General features: G+C 36.9%; 1 pseudogene; it reads right to left on the reverse strand.

Annotated features, from left to right (window-relative positions):
• Positions 1-581: 581 nt before the first annotated feature.
• LOC125474059 lies at positions 582-15,868 on the reverse strand (annotated as a pseudogene).
• Between the last annotated feature and the right edge of the window lie 835 nt (positions 15,869-16,703).

The following is a 16,703-nucleotide window of genomic DNA, read 5'->3' on the forward strand; positions in this document are numbered from 1 at the left end:
GACGAACACAAATTGGTTGCGCAAAGCTTATCCCCGTCGTACAAACGTCAAAGCGACAAAAATTTCGTCACGTAGAATCCATCGCGCAAAGATTGTGAAGAAAGATTTTGCACGACGAATAAACACATTGGTCACGTCAATGAAGGCGCGATGGTTCCGTCTTCATCACACCAAATTTTTAGGAATGAAGATTTTCATCACACAAAATGCTAGAATACGAGTAACAGTCGTCTGGATACATACATGGGACGGCTAATCTTCATCTCTAAGAACTTTTCACGATGACAAGTTATTCTTGCATGATGAAAACAGAATAGTCGCAAAAAATTATGTAAGACGAAGGTATTCGTCGTGCAAAAAATAAAATATTATTGTTTTTAAATTTATTTTTTTGTTATGGTTTTAATTTTGTAATCAAATAATGAAATTAAATTGCAATAAAAGAATGTAATGAAGATAAAAATAATTTATTTAAAATAAAAAGAAAATGTACATACAAGGAAAAAGTTTAAAAACTAAGAGAGTAATTAAGAAAAGAAGGTGGAATAATCTACGGGGTCATTCGCAGGCAGCTAGAAAGCTTAGGGCAAGAAGGCCTCGGGGATGAGGATGGGCTCAGACGTCGAAGGAGCTGAGTTTTGGGCATGCTCAGGTTGGAGGGACTCAGATGTCGACGGTGTATGAATATCCTGGAAATGAATGCCAGACTCGATGAGGGCCTTTACGATCAGTGACATCTGGCTCTTATACGAGGTGAGCTCACTCCTAAGGCCGACCACCTTTTCTATCCAAGCTGCCACCTTGCGCTTCGACTGCAAGGATGAAGAGGCTCTAGGTTCCCGCCGCCTGACATTCCCATCCCCCCTACAATACTTCCCCAGCCTCCGACCGAGAGTCTGATCCAAGTTGTCTGGAAGGATTTGAAACCCCGCATCCTCGAGGGGATCCACGAACTTGATCAAAGTGTCAGGAGGAAGTTGGGAGGTGGATTCTTGAAGAATCAACTGCCTCTTTTCCATCATCGTTGCCTATGTAATATAAGATGAAATATTAATAATAACTTTGAAATAATAACCATGATACTTGAATGCGTAAGATAGTAATTACAATTGAAAAATACTTACATGAAGGGACTCGGCCAACTCATCCCCGGGTTGAACATAAATATCGGCAAAGACATTGATCTCCAGGAATTTTGAGCCCCCTGAATAAAACAAGATAAGAAAAATGTTAGTATGAAAAAAAAAAAATTAATATTACTGACATATTAAAAATTGAATATGAAAAGATTTATTACTACCTGTTGCCGCGCCTCCATCCTATGAAGGGCCTTGAACCCGAATGGTGGAGAAGAGTTTTCTTTTCCCGATTGATCTTGTTGGCTTTCACCTTTTTTTGTTATACACAAAATTAACGTATTAGTTGTAATTTAAATGAAATATAAAAAAATCAATAAACATTAGTAAGAAACGTATAATACTTTTAGACTTAATATAAAAAACATACCACATAGCCAGGCTCCTGAAAATGACTGCAGAGCCACACCTAACTTTCTTCCCGGTCTTCAAACTCCTTCAAGTAACCCTCCTCAAGAATGACCTACAGATCATCAAACGTCTTAAAATATTGGTGCAGGTCACTCTTCCACTACTTGGACAATTTAGCAAAGAGCTTGTTGACGTACATTAACATATTATCGTTGATGTTGTTGAAATTGTAGTTTGTTTGCAATATAACAAATTAATTAAATACATTAATTAATAAAAATATATAATTGTGCACCTTTGTCCTTACCTCGTCCGGCATAGCCTTCCAAAACTTCCATCGCATAGGACAACAGGTCTGAACGACTTGACCAAGGTCGTGGGCCAATGCGCTATGCTGCTCCGCCATTGGTGCAACCCAATGTCGGTCGTCGTACCCGATCGTGATACATTCGTTGGTCACTTGGGTGACCTTTCACAGTGTTCAACTAGCGAGAAGGTCCCTTTGTATTTTTGTTTGATGAAAAAAAAAAAAAAAGTCAAACAAACACTACAAATTATATCGAAATTTCGGCCGAACCTCTCCTAAAATTATAACATTTCCCAAACCTTGGACATTGTAACGAATAATATATGATATCCAACGACAATCACAATAGTTGAATAAGCCAAGTTTAGAACAAATGCACAATTGCAGTATGTAACAATTTTGATTGAACTTAATATATGAATCACGAAATTCACAAGGAAATAAAGGGAGTTATTTAACTTTACCTGGTTGTGACCCCAAGGCATCAGTAGTGGATGCCGATGTTGTGTTGGGCGGTGGGGATGGCGGTGAGTACACTTGGCGCTAACAGGTAACACCACTGAAAAGGTCGATGATACCGGCGCTTGGGAGACCTGGGGACCAACCGAATCAACCGGATCAACCAGATTAACCAGCTTGGGGTCCATTTCAGTAGGAGTAGTGGTGGCTGAAGTAGGAGGCGGGGGAATCGAACAGAGTGCAGTCATCACCGCCTTATGACTTTTAATAAGATGCGACATCTGCACACTTAGAAAAAAAAGTACTAAGTACACATAAATCAAGCAATTAAACCATATACTGTTAAAATTAACTAAATCCCTATATCTGAAATCAAGCATAAAATCGGCTTAGCCTTACTAACAATATTCGAATATCACAATCCTTACTATTTTGGGAAATGGTATACAATTAAGTCACCAATACCATATATGCGTGAACAAAATCAGTAATTTATCAACTCACAAAAGCCTAGTTAATTCCTATATGCGTGAACAAAATCAGTAATTTATCAACTCACAAAAACCTAGTTAATTCCTAACTTTTTCTAGAACCCTAATTCCTAAAATAAGCTTTTGTTTAATATACATTCACGATATTTTTAGCAACATCCTGACGGACATCCATCTTTTTTGTGCGACCAATGAACCCTAATTCCTAAAATTACAGAGTGGTAAAACTTCCCAGCAGTCATGGGTACCACTATCAACCCTAATTCCTAAAATTATAAATTCCTAAAATTTTCTAGAACCCTAATTCCTAAAATTATTAATAATTAAAATTACAAATTCCTACAATTTTCTAGAATCCTAATTCCTAAAATTATTAATAACTAAAATTACAAATTCTTAAAATTCTAGAACCCTAATTCCTAAAATTACTAAATCCTAAATTTATAAATTCATAACCCTAATTTGAAATTAAGAAATAATCCTACAATTACTATTTCCTAGAACCCTAATTACAAGTACAAGACTAGAGTTAAGTAAATTGAAAAATTACCTTGGAGAGAGTGTATTCCCGAGAGAGAGACAAAGAGAGAGTGCGAGAGGGTGAGAGGGTAAGAGGGCGATATGGAGATAGGATGACAGACAATGAGTGAGAAAGAGGGTGATAGGGTGAGAGAGTGACAGAGATTGAGTGAGAGAGAGGGCTGTCGGATGGAGAGAGGGGAGAAAGGTTGAGTAAGAGAGTTAATTTGTAGTGTCGGGAAAAAGAGGAAGAAATAAGGGGAATAGGGTCTTTGGCAATTTTAAATCCCGACATTCTTGCGCGACGAAGAAAAGAGGTATTCGTCACGCAACAAATTCAAAATTTCGTGAAATTTTTTTGGTGCCTGCCCTAGAAATTGAGGCCGCCCAATTTTCAAAGCCTTGGGAGATGAACAAGAGGGTATTCGTCGCGCAAATGTTCCTTGTACGACGAATATATTCCCCTTCGTCGCTCAAGTCTCTGAAATTAAATTTACTCGGGTCAAATTTTATTTTATTTAAATTTATTCAAATAGAAGCAATTTATTTATAACATAAGATAAATAAATTACAAAAAATATCATTTAATGCGTTTTACAGAGCAAGTCACAAATAAGTTGCATTATTCTTCATCCAAATTGTAACAACTTTCACTATCGTTGTTATCATCATTTTCAGTCTCCCATTCCTCCTCATCGATAGGTACATCACTACCGTTGTTCGAGCCCACTGCAACATCGTATCCAAGAAGATTATCGAGGTCAATTGTAATTGACTAAATTGGTATTTTGATTGAAGCCACTCCTTGTATCTAAAATGGTTCTTGGATAAGATTTGTATCTCGGAGTGTTTCCACATCATTCTCCATTGAAGATTCTAAACGTTGATCAGCGACGTTGTCTATGTCGTCGTCAGTAGGGTCTTATTCTGGTATAGCATACACATTCCTCTAATCCATCTTTTGAACAAATTTCCAACCTCTCGTCTTTAAGGTCATCTAGATACAAAATCTGTTTTGCCATGTTTGCCAAAATGTAAGGGTCACCTTCGTACCAAATTCTGTTAGTGTTCATAGATAGTAAGCTGATGTGAAAATTAACTTAACACACAAATTAACCCTCTTTTGACAATTGTAGCATATAAGTAAGTATGGATCGTTCTTAAACCGGGGATTAGGAGGGATTGCTAAACACTTTAAACTGACTCAAATAGATAAAACTAACCTTTAAAACACTTAACTCAACTTAAAAGACTCAAAACAATTTCACAAGACTCAAAATGAGCTAAAAACACTCAAAACTGCCTAAAAAACACAACCTGGGCAGATTTGACTCTAAACACAAAATTGGACGAAAATTGGTTCTAACTTGACTCAAAACTCTTGGAAACACAATCTAAAACATATTCTAACTAATTAGACACTCTAAAATAAATGGGGATTTGGTTTTGGACAAAAATAAAATAAACAAAACAAGAAATTAAACTAGGCAGATTTGGACGAATTTGATGGGATTAAGTGGATGGTGAGATAGCTAGGAGGTTTTTCTCCACACATGGCATACTTGCATACAACACAATCTTCAGTTGCTTATTCAATGAATTATGAACCTCAACACCCCAAGTTAATTAGGTACGCTTAAATTAACTCTCAGATTTCCCTTAGGTCATTGAATTGAATGGAATTAGCGCATTGCAATCAAATTATTCCTTAAAAGTTCTCTATAAGAAAGCGCATAATAGAAAAACAATCAAAGATCATTAGGTTCTATGGAAATCATAGGTGTTGACGAGGCATTCGTAACTATGAAAGCGCATGATACTTATGCCAAGAATTTACTTAACATAATTGTGACCAACAATCTTAACTACTCATGAATATAAGTTCCCAACGATTAGGTGAAGTTTCCTTATACCCTAGCATCAGATTTATGCATGCAAATCAAGTGTGCACTCTCAATTCATATACATAAACAAGTTTTAATTAAAACAGATAAGTAAATTGAATTCATTATTCATGAAATCACAACTAAAAGTAATCAAATCATCATGCAAATATAGCCATGGTTTCGAAATTCCCCCTAGCCAAAAAGGGGATTAGTTCCTCATGCTTGCAAAACAAAGATCATTGAATTTAAACATTGAAAGCACAAGAAAGATTACACCCAAACGTTTTAGCAATTCCAGGTTGAATGGCATGGACGGCTAGGCTTCCCTTCCTCTTCCTTGCTGCGGCACAAGGTGTGGGTGGTGAATTTTGGGGTTTTGAATGGTGTTTTCTTGTTTAGAGGGATGGAGGATGGCTGATTATGGTGGTAGGAGTGCGGCAGATGTGTATGGAGGTGTATGGAGGTTGAAGAATGGAGAATAGGGTTTGCGGCACAAGGTTTCTGAATAGCATAAAGGGTGGTACGAATTTGTGGCTGAAAATATGTATATATAGTCCTAGGGTTAATTAGATTAGGGTTACAACTTAGCAGATTTTATGGATTAGGGTCCTAGGGTTCGGCACAAACAAGTTAAATCCACTTAGGAGAGGATTTGGCCCAATTAGTTTCATAAAATGATTTGTATACCCAAATCCACAAGGATTAAAGCCTAACAAATCAGAATCCAAAAGGAAAAAGGTTTAGGAAATTCGTCCAAAATTGGGCCTTCTAGAAACTAAGTGTTTTGTGGCTGATTTTGGGTTTTCTAGAAGAAATAAAAAGGGGAAGGGTGTGGCACCCTTTTAGGGTCAGATAAGGCTTCTAGAAATTAGGTTTTTAGGTCCACTTGCAGCTAGGATTAAGGTGGAACAAGATTAGGTTAGGATAAGATAGGATAAGGTTAGATAAGGTTTTGGATAATGTTTCCTCTTTTGAGCTGATTCCTTATCCTCTTTGTCTTGACTTTAATTTCTTCCTCTTCTTATCAGATTCCTAGCCTTTTGAACTCCAAATTCGTCCATCCATCTTGGCCCATACATGTGCTATCCATTTAGTGCCCAAAACTGCTCCAAAATACACCAAATGCACTTTCTTGGTACCTTAACCCTTTGGACCTACAAACACACGAAAATGAGTTGAAATACTACATTAACTAAGAAATAATAACACAAATGCACAAGAATAAGCTAGCTAAGTCGCCTAAATATGCTCCTATCATAAGCCATGGTCGATTTTAACACTTCCCTGGCTATTTAGGTTTGTATCAAACCATCAACACTTAAACATGATCACTTGGCATCGGTCTTTGTAAAGCAATTGTACGAAACTTGTTAGTTTGCCATAGAAATCAATGTCTATACTTTCGCCTCTACCTGGGACATGGACACCGCTGTTTTGTGTACACAACTTGTCATCTTGTGCAGTGCCCAAAAACTTGACGCCGTTAACGTGGCAACTCAAGAACAATTCAATGTGAATTGGTCCGAACGCTAGGTTATATAACTCTTCACTATAAGTGGGGAAATTTGATGCTTTCAATTGATTAACCTAACATTATACAAAAACATACACCTGTTAGTTTGAGAAAATTAAATGGAAAATTTTATTTAAACCCATGTAACTTCTTTTTACACCCAACTTAAATTTTAAATGTTAATTGTCTTTTTTATCCTATTACATAATTACTATTAAGTACAAAATAAAATTAATAATAAAACTCAAATTTATCAATAAACCCACACACTATAATTAAACTCTACCATCACTCCGTGTTTATCCTACGTTTATTCTAGCTAAAACCTAATAGCTCTTATAGAGAAAAACAAGTTTTTTTTATTGATGGATGGTGATTTTGAACTTTTGAATCCTCCACGACTTGATTTATGAAATATTTGTTCATTTGATTTCAATTTTTTAGAGTTTAGAAGATGAGTATTTGAGTTTCAATTTTTTTCATCAATCCCGGTCTACTACGATGCACGGACACGCCAAATAAGTGTCGTAGTTGCTGCTCGATTCATGAATTTTTTGTACATTGATCAACCCACTGCGCTCTAGTTGTTGCTCACTGTTGCACCGATGATGTTAAAAATCTGTAACCTCTCTGTAGTTTGGATTTTCCATCTTCGTTTTGGTCGAAGAGCTTTGGGCTCTCCGTTTAAAACTTAACAACCATCCACCGTCCAAACCCTAAGCTTTTAATCATGAGGGATCCTAGGTTCTCTAGTAGGAATGATTACTTGACAAAATCATGCAATATATTAATGAGTAATGAAATTTTATAAATACTTGCTCAGGAGTACCATTTACGAGTTTCAGAACAAGCTCCATGCTTGTGTTCAGAGTTGGTTGTGAGAGATGATCAATCACCAATCCTGGATTTATTGTAACGATGTGGATTCCATTTTATTTTGCAAACTTCCAATAGCAGCTTCCTCCACCAAGGTCTTTGAAATCATATACCAAAGCTGATGAGGGAAAAGTCTTAGTGAACACAACGAACATGCATTTACAGCATAAAATATTAACTTTTACACAACAAAAAATATATAAAGTTGGTAGAGATATTTATGAACAAGACTAGGAAAGAGATGAAAGTTAAGCTATGGGACTAATGCTTGATTTTGGGTTTTTATTTTTCAAATGGGTGTAAAGATAAATTTACATCTTGAATTGGGTTTGTGAGGGTATTTAAGGTAGTAAATTTGGGTTTAAAAAGATATTAATAGTTTAGTTAAAAATCAAATGGGTACAAAGAGTAAGTTGGGTTTAGAGAGAGGTTACATGGGTTTAAATAAATATTCCCAAATTAAATACTACAATATATATGTCAAATACAAAACACTTATAACTTACATATTCGAGAAACCAATATGGAAACAATTCACGGTGTTTCTTGGCATACAAATGTGATGGATGTTCTTGCTTCATCATCTCTTCATGCTCATCTAGGTATTCCATTGTCTTGTCGCAATTGTTTAGTATGAACCAATGCACTACGTCCATGTCATTTTTGGAATATGACTCATTTTGTACAGGATCTCCAAAACGTCATGCACTTTGGTCAAAAATAGAAAGTTTCTCCTTTCTTACACCCCCCATCATTATTGAGTTGAGGACAATTGAAAATCATCTCCACATCTTTTAAATACATTCCACAAAATGTAAGCGACTCATATGACATCCAAGCCTTTATAGTTGATCATTCGGGCTTTGCCCTATTGCGTACACTTTTTTTTCAACTCCCGAGAAGCCTGCCAAAATAAAACGATACAATATAAATTAGCAAGCGTCAATTAATGATGAATAAACAAATGATGAGTATCATATACCTTTCTATTGGATACATCCAGCGATAGTTGACAAGACCAGCAAGCAATGCCTCTTCTGGAAATTGAACCATCACATGAATCGTACTTGTGAAGAAAGCTGGAGGAAATATCATCTCAAACTTGCATAGGACTTGAGCAATGTCATGGTGCAACTGATTTACGTTCATATTTCGCAACATTCTTGACGTCAATTTGGAAAAAATCTGGACAACAACATGATTGGCTTCACCACATCTTCCAACAATAGGTATCGAATACCCACAGGAAGTAGGCATTGCATAACCACATGGTAGTCATGACTCTTTAGTCCAACAAATTTACCCCCGTCAACATTCACACAACGCGCCATATTAAAACCATACCCGTCGGGAACTTTACAGATGATAAAAACTTTAAAAACTTTTTTTTGTCATTCGGTTTCATGGAAAAAAAAATGAAAGATCCTTTCTGGCTTTATCACTGTCCCTATTCATCCCTAAACTCTTCTGTATTCCCATTCATTCCAAATCAAGATAAACTTTGATCATGTCCTTTGTCTTGCCCTTGATATCTAGAATGGTGCCCACTAATGTGTTAAATACATTTTTCTCAACATGCATAACGTCAAGGTTGTGTCCGAATTTTAGTTTTGACTAATACGGGAGCTAAAAAAATATAGACTTATGTGTCTAATTCATACGTGTAGAAGGTCTGGTCCTACTCACCCGAACGGAGCAAAATCCAAATGGTTAAGCTGTTTCAAAATCTGATCACCAAACCATTCTCTAGGTCTGAGGTGAGGCTTTGTTTTCCCATCGAAATCTTTATCCTTTTCCCGCCATTCGTGGCCTCGTGGAAACCATTTCCAATGACCAAGGTAACAAACTTTTCCGACGTGCCAGCCAGATGTTACATCATCATTGCATACAAGGCATGCCATATAACCCCTAGTGCTCCACCTAGAAACCATTGCATATGTGGGAAAATCGTTCATAGTCCACATAACTAATGGCTGCAAAGTGAACATCTTCCCAGTACACTTATCATATGTGTGCACACCGGTTATCCATAAATTATTCAGCTCATCAACCAACAGTCTTAAGTAAACATCGATTGACTTACGAAGATCCTCAATTATCAAAAAGTCATCATCATGTATTTATTTTTCATGCATTTCCAAGGAGGCAAATTATATGGAAATACGAAAATCAGCCAACTGTTGTGGTGTTGGCAAATCCCAATCCAACATTCCGGGGATTAGCAGCAAACTAAGAGAATGTTCAATTGAACTCTTTCCATGCCTTCCAATTTGCAGGATGCCTCATCACATCGTCGTCTACCCATTTTTCCTTATGCCATCTCATGTCGACGGTAGTATGCGTCGACATATACAATCGCTGCAACTTGGGTTTCAAAGGTAGATAACGCATGACTTTTTGTAGGATCTTAATCATTCTATTCTGAGATGTCATTTTGAACCTCAATTCATTGCATACAGGGCATTTAGCCAATGCTTTATTCTCTTTATAGAATAAAATACAATTGTTTTTGCATGCGTGAATTTTTTCATAACCTAAACCAAGACGATTCAACACCTTTTGCGCATTTTTATGGTCTTTTGGCAAACAATTGTCCTTTGGTAGCATTCTCTTGAAAAGCCCCAAAAAGTAATTGAAACACTAGTTCGGCATACGATACTTTATTTTTTTTGTGCATTAGTTCCACAATGGCCGTGAGAACCGAAAAGCCCTCACACCCTGGGTATAACTCTTAGTTGGTATTTTTTAATAGTTGTTCATATTGTTCGAGTTTTACATTGTTCATTGGTGTTGGCACGTCATCTTCCCTTTCCTGATTGGTGTTTGTCAATGCAAATGGAAAAGCATCATATAAAATATCCATGACTTGTTCATTAGAATCCACATTAGGTTCAACATTGCCCACTCTTGTGGTGTTTGAAGACAAAGCATTATCTAATTGTTCCGCATGATGGTTCCAAGTATTATAGGTCTCTACCATTCCATTCCTTATTAAATGAAATTGAACATTTTCAATTGTGTCCCTTAACGTGTTGTTACACCTCCTATAAGGACACCGGATTCTAGTTGCACCTGAGTTGTGTGTACGTACAAATTCAATAAAATCCTCGATTACATCCAAGTATTCGTCCGCGCTTCTGTTCGGGTTCTGTATCCATGTTCTGTCCATACTGCCTACAACCACAATAACAGTACAACAATCACAACAACTTCATCATGATATTGTCACCTTATGCCACAAGTAAGGACCATATTTTGGGAATGCAAAGTTATGTCACGTAATTTACAGCTACATCACATCAGATTTTGACGTGGAGGAATTTCGGCAGCATCTGTGTACAAATCTTCAGATGGACGATGTAGATATGAAATACCTATGTGCCACCTAAAGAACGTACAAAGATGACATCGAAATCCCCAAAACCGAAACCTAATCCTTGAACCATAAACTACGCGCCATAACTTTGCATTCCCAAACTGTCCAAATAATGGGACAATTCAAGAAACAATTGGACTGCAGCCATGCTTTCACATCCATGTGCATTTTTTTCATTTTTTTTCCATTTTCTTTTTAACTAATGTAAATTTTTATTTTAATCTAAATAAAAAACTCAAACCTAATTAAGCATTACCAAAATAATCAATAAAGCTAATTTATTAACCCAAATACATAGTATAACTAATGTAAATATTAATGGTCATCCATATAACATAAATTTATTAAATAAAATCAACATAACGTCCAAATATATCTTATTTCATTAAATAAAAAAACAAATAAACTTCAATCTTCCTCTTCCGGGGCATCAGTAGGGGGATCGATAACTCCCCTACGCTTCACAGCCCGCTCTGCACATCAAACTTCCACTGCCAGAAATGCATCTTGAAAAGGTCATCCATGTACTTCCGCTACTTCTCATTAGTGTCATCAACATCCTAATGAACTTGTATTAATGCCAACAAAAATAGATTAGTAATTTAAAAAAAATACTACTTTTTAACAAAAATAATAATACATTCTTTAATACAAACTGATCAACAACTCCCCCACCATGGACTTCTTCAACTCCTCAGGCACTATTTTCCAAGACTTAAATGGGAGCGTTTAAAGGCATTTGAGCGTTTTCAGTGAAACTTTGTGCGACAAATATTCGTCGCGCAAACATGTGGCGGCAAAAATTTGTTCCTGTTTTTTCTTGCGCGACAAAAACACGTGTTCCTTGCACGAAGTATCCTTACGTGACGAATATTTTCATCGCATAAAGTTAATTTTTTTTGTATCTTGCCATTTTTGCTCAACCAATCTATGTTTTCGTCACACAAGTGCCACTTAGGCGACGAAATTTTTTTTGTTGCGCAAGCTGTTTTTCTACTAGTGGTTTTCAGGTACTTGTATATGGCATCACAGGGAGAGGGATCGAAAAAGGTTGCACGCCACACTGAATACTGCTGAAGCCAAGTCCTAATAGAATGCCAATCAAAGCCAGGAAAGTCCAGGGACTACTGAAATAGTCATGAAAGAATTGACCCATCAATATCTTCAATTTGCTTTTGTAGTGATCTTCTATTTGTGCTTTAACATTGGAGAAAATTGCTTCTTTAGGGACCAAGTCAATGGTTATCTCCTTAAAGAGTTGAGCCACCTCTTCATCACTCTTAACAAAGTTTTGAAGTATGCCCCTTTTCCTTAAGTGCTTCACATCGTCTGGATGACCAATGAGCAAATCGAGCAAGCCTAATTAAGAGGTAACCTTGAAGTTGTTTTGGAAATCAGGACACATATTGTAGGCTATCATGTTTATGAACTTAGGCCCCATCGAGTTGTCAACTATTATTATAAGAAGATAAAGGAATCCACAACAGAGAAACCGAGGCTTAAAATTTATGTCCCTCATTGAGTTTTTCTCACTAAGCCTAAAATGGATCTCGGCTTCGTGAAGTTGTTGTACATTGCGACATGAATGGTGCATACTACTCAGGCTAGGTGGACATGCTACCATTCTTGTAAAAAAAAAAAAAAAGGTCAAGAAGTTGAGTACATCCTGGTTTTGTACTCGGGCTAGGTGGACGTCCTACCATTTTTGTCCGAAGAAGGCCAAGAAGATGAATTGGATCTTTTTCCTTGGCATGGCCCTTAACTAGTGGTTCCCCACCATGCATCTTGACAAAAACCTCAATTGAGGTACTCCATTGCTCATGTGTATGTCTCTTGTCGATCAGCAAGTTGAGGAGTAAATAAGGGAGTTGATTTTCTAGCAAAAGCACGTCCTGTTCTGTAAATGCCACATGGTCTCTCTTGATCTTAATATCTTATGTTGATGTACAAAATCAACGAGGACTTTGGAACAACTTAAAGTGTCAAGTTTGTTACCTTTGCTAGGTTGCTCCAGTCGACTAGTGAGGATAATATGTAAGGAGATAGAGATAGGGAAGCAAACATAAGATGTACGTGGTTCACCCTATGTCTAGCTACATCCACAGAGTAGAGGAGTTCTTATTAATATTGGAGGATTTACAAAAATACATAAGTTTAAGCATAATTATCATTAGTGGGTTCTAATGACTAGTACAATAATGACATTAGGGATTTGTTGTAAAAGAATGGTCTTCTTTTATAGTTAGAGAGTCTCCAGCTTTTGTCATGTGGGACTCTATGAGCTTTATTCTGACGTTGATATGTGTCGTGCTGTGATTGGCCTCCTGGTTGGATGAAAACGATTATGCTTCGGCAAGGGTGCCTCAGCATGAACCTTTAAGTGGATCCTTGAAGCTATAAAGTTGACTGGTGCTTGATAGTTTTGAGATTGGTCAAGTATGGTACAAACAATGCTCCTCTAAGTTCCCGAGTGACGAAAGCTTCTCGAATGGAGACTTGAACTAACACTGATGATGTCGATGATGTGGGCACTTAGGATGCCCTAGAAGTAGCCTCAATAAGGGGTGTAGGCTTCCCAATCAATGAAGCACTCACGACTTAAGCAGTAGGTGCTGATAATACGGAAGGCGCATTTGTCGGACCCCAAAGATAAGTGATCAACTGCGACATCTATACACTTTTTGAACCATAAAAATATAACATTAGAAACTAATCCTTTCTTTCATTTGAAACTAATCAATTAGCAGCCAAAGTAATATCATATGTTTTCTTGCATTTTTTTCACATATATATAAAGCAACATTGCAAAGGTAGAAACAATACTAATTCAAAAGTAGCATTGTTTCTACCTTCGATGCATAGAAAAGTAAGAAATGTTATTAGCATGAAAAGTAATTAGATTCGAATGCAGTTGCACCATCCTAAAATTCCTTCTTAAAAACCATTTGCAATGCATGGCTTTAAACGTCAACACCTCTCAACCACATATATCTACACCTACATGTCAAACCCTCTTACGCGCCCCTCTTGATAGTTGAAGAAATGTTTAGGAATCAGTTGTTGTTCACTAGTAATGTTCGAAGCAACAAACAAGAGAAAGCAAAGCACTAGTAATTTGGAGGGAAATAGAACATAGAGAAGACCAAGTAATAATAAATTAAAGCAATTGAAAACATGAGAGGACTCCAGGACGTACCAAACTTTTGGATGGGAAAGTATTACTTTGCAAGACAAATATCCTTGTGGTAAAGCACACACCCTCTTTGCTCTAAATATGAGCTGCCATGTGATAAAACGTAAGAAATGAGCCATTTCTCACTTAGACTCCAATAGGTTGCAGAGAAGATATAGGAAACAAAGGCAATATACAGATTAATAGGTAAAATTAATAAAGATTAATTAAAAATTCAATCCCAAAAAACTCCACCATGACCAAAAAAGGGCATAGCACGCAGGCAAAGGTACATATACAAAAATCTCATATGCAATTTGAAGAAAATACCTTCAAATTCTTTCTTCAATGATATTTGTATACAAAAATCCTGTACAAAACAAATTTAGTTGTTTTAGTTGAATTCTCAATTCAAAGTTACATATACAAAATCAAATTGCTTACCAGATAGGGATAGATCGAGGAAGGGAGAGGAAATGGAGGAGAAGAGAGATGAAATATTTGTATGATGAATTTAAGAGCAAGGGAGGGATTGGAGAAGGTTTTGAAGATAGATGGGGGAGGGAGGTAGCTGCTACAACTGGGTTTGCAATTTCTGCCTCCTAAACTGCTTTAGTGATGAGGAAAAAGTCGTTGACTTTACACGATGACTGTCGTACTGTCGTTAGGCAAAACAGTTTTGCGCAACGAAGACCTTCGTCCCACAAAACATTTTCGCGCAATGAAGGTGTACCTTCGTCTCGCAATGTTAGGAAAAAAAAGCAGTTGAAGTCTTGGTTTGGCACTAAAAACTTGTGCAACACATGTACCGTGTCGCGCAAGTAGTCTTTGCGCGACGGTGAAACAAAACGTTGCGCAAGGGCCGTTTGCGCAATGCGGTCTGTGTGTCGAGCAAGCTTTTGGCGCCAAACCAAGACTTTTACTGCTTTTTTTCCCAACATTGCACGACAAAGGTACACCTTCATTGCGCTAAACTGTTTTGCGCAACGGCAATCTTCGTCGTGCAAAGTCTAGTTGCGCAAAATGTCCTTGCGTGACGCTTAGTTGTCAAAGTTGCGCAAAGTGACCTTGTGCAATGCAATTTGCTCCTTTGTGCAAGTATTTTTTTGTATTAGTGATATTATCCTCACTAGTCGACCGGAGCAACCAAACAAAGGTCACAAACTCGACACTTTACGTTGATCTAAAATCCTTGCTGATTTTGTGCATCAACATCTTCCACTTTTTTATATTTGTACATGAATTCCAACGTTGAACGCCCATCAACGAACAGCATCCATGCGAGGGCCTCGTCATCATAGTCCTTTGTTGCTTTTTCATCATAGCACTTCCTTAGCTCCTTAATCTTGTCCTCAACTTTTTCAGCGTTAGTAGTCTAGTCACTATCTTTGAGAAAGTGTGCTATCAATTGAAGCTTGACTTTCTCAATCTGCTCGTACTTTTGTTTACCATGGTGGTAAGGACCTAGTGCTACCCTTGGCTCGTAGTACTTGTCGAAATTTTTGGGATCACGGAGCACGAAGGGAACCCTTCGGATCTTTGGTTCGGCATTTTTCTTTTGAGCTTCTTCTGCCACTTACCAAATTTTTTTTAGTTTCTCCCTCCTACTGGTTCTTATTACCTCCTCATGGACAGTAATCACTAACTCTGAAGCTTGCTCTGTGGTGGTGATTTCTGCGGGTTGGTCTTGGGTTCCTCTGCTTGCTTTTCCACCTCCACTTTCATAACTTCCGTCTCGAACAACTCCTTCATGGAACCTGCATGTTCATCTTTTACAGACATTATTAAAGTGCTTGTCGAAACTAATTAACAAGGGAATTCAATATGTTTTTTTTTAAGTGTTTTGGCCCGAATGATCTGTGTCAGGCTATACAATAATTCTAGTTTTTGCATGCATTATATATACGTATAATATGGTACAGCAGTGCATCATTTGAGCTCCAAGAAAATAGAAGCTTGATGATGAAGAAGAGATGTTAATTTGTGAAAGGACAGTAGTACAGATGCATGACTTTATCTACATGTGGAGGTTGGTATATATGGATTTATGTAGTAGAAGCTGTTGTCTCTATCAAGGAAAATTAAAGGTCATGCTATTGCCTATAGCATACTTCATTAAAGGAAAAATGCTAAGAGTACATACATATTTTTAGATCATATTTTGTAAATCACATTATGTAATCAGGGATGAAGCCAAAGATTTGTATCAATGGAGGCATCCTCAAACAATAAAGCTACAATTAAAAAGCTAAAAAAATTACTAAACAAACACTTATATATTAATCTATAAAGTTTTTCATACAAAACACTTAGAATCATTGTTGGTGAAGTCAGTCATACTGATGAGAAATGATAAGGATACTCTCCGCCACCTCATATTTTTTTGCACAATGTTTAATAATGTTGGTGTTAGAGATTTCAATAATAAATATATAAATTATTATTATTATTATTATTATTATTATTATTATTATTATTATTATTATTATATAGACTTGGTGTTGCATTGTGCAGCATATGTATGTATAATAGGGAAAGGCTGCAGCGGTGCGTAGCAAGCCTACGGGCGGCAAGGTTGGATTTGATTCAACCTTTGTATATTTTGTTGGATGGTTAC

This window comes from the organism of the source record quoted next, unplaced genomic scaffold (assembly GCF_019419815.1).
Source record: "Pyrus x bretschneideri cultivar Hongxiangsu unplaced genomic scaffold, Pyrus_bretschneideri_v1 Contig116, whole genome shotgun sequence".
NCBI classification, from domain to species: domain Eukaryota; kingdom Viridiplantae; phylum Streptophyta; class Magnoliopsida; order Rosales; family Rosaceae; genus Pyrus; species Pyrus x bretschneideri.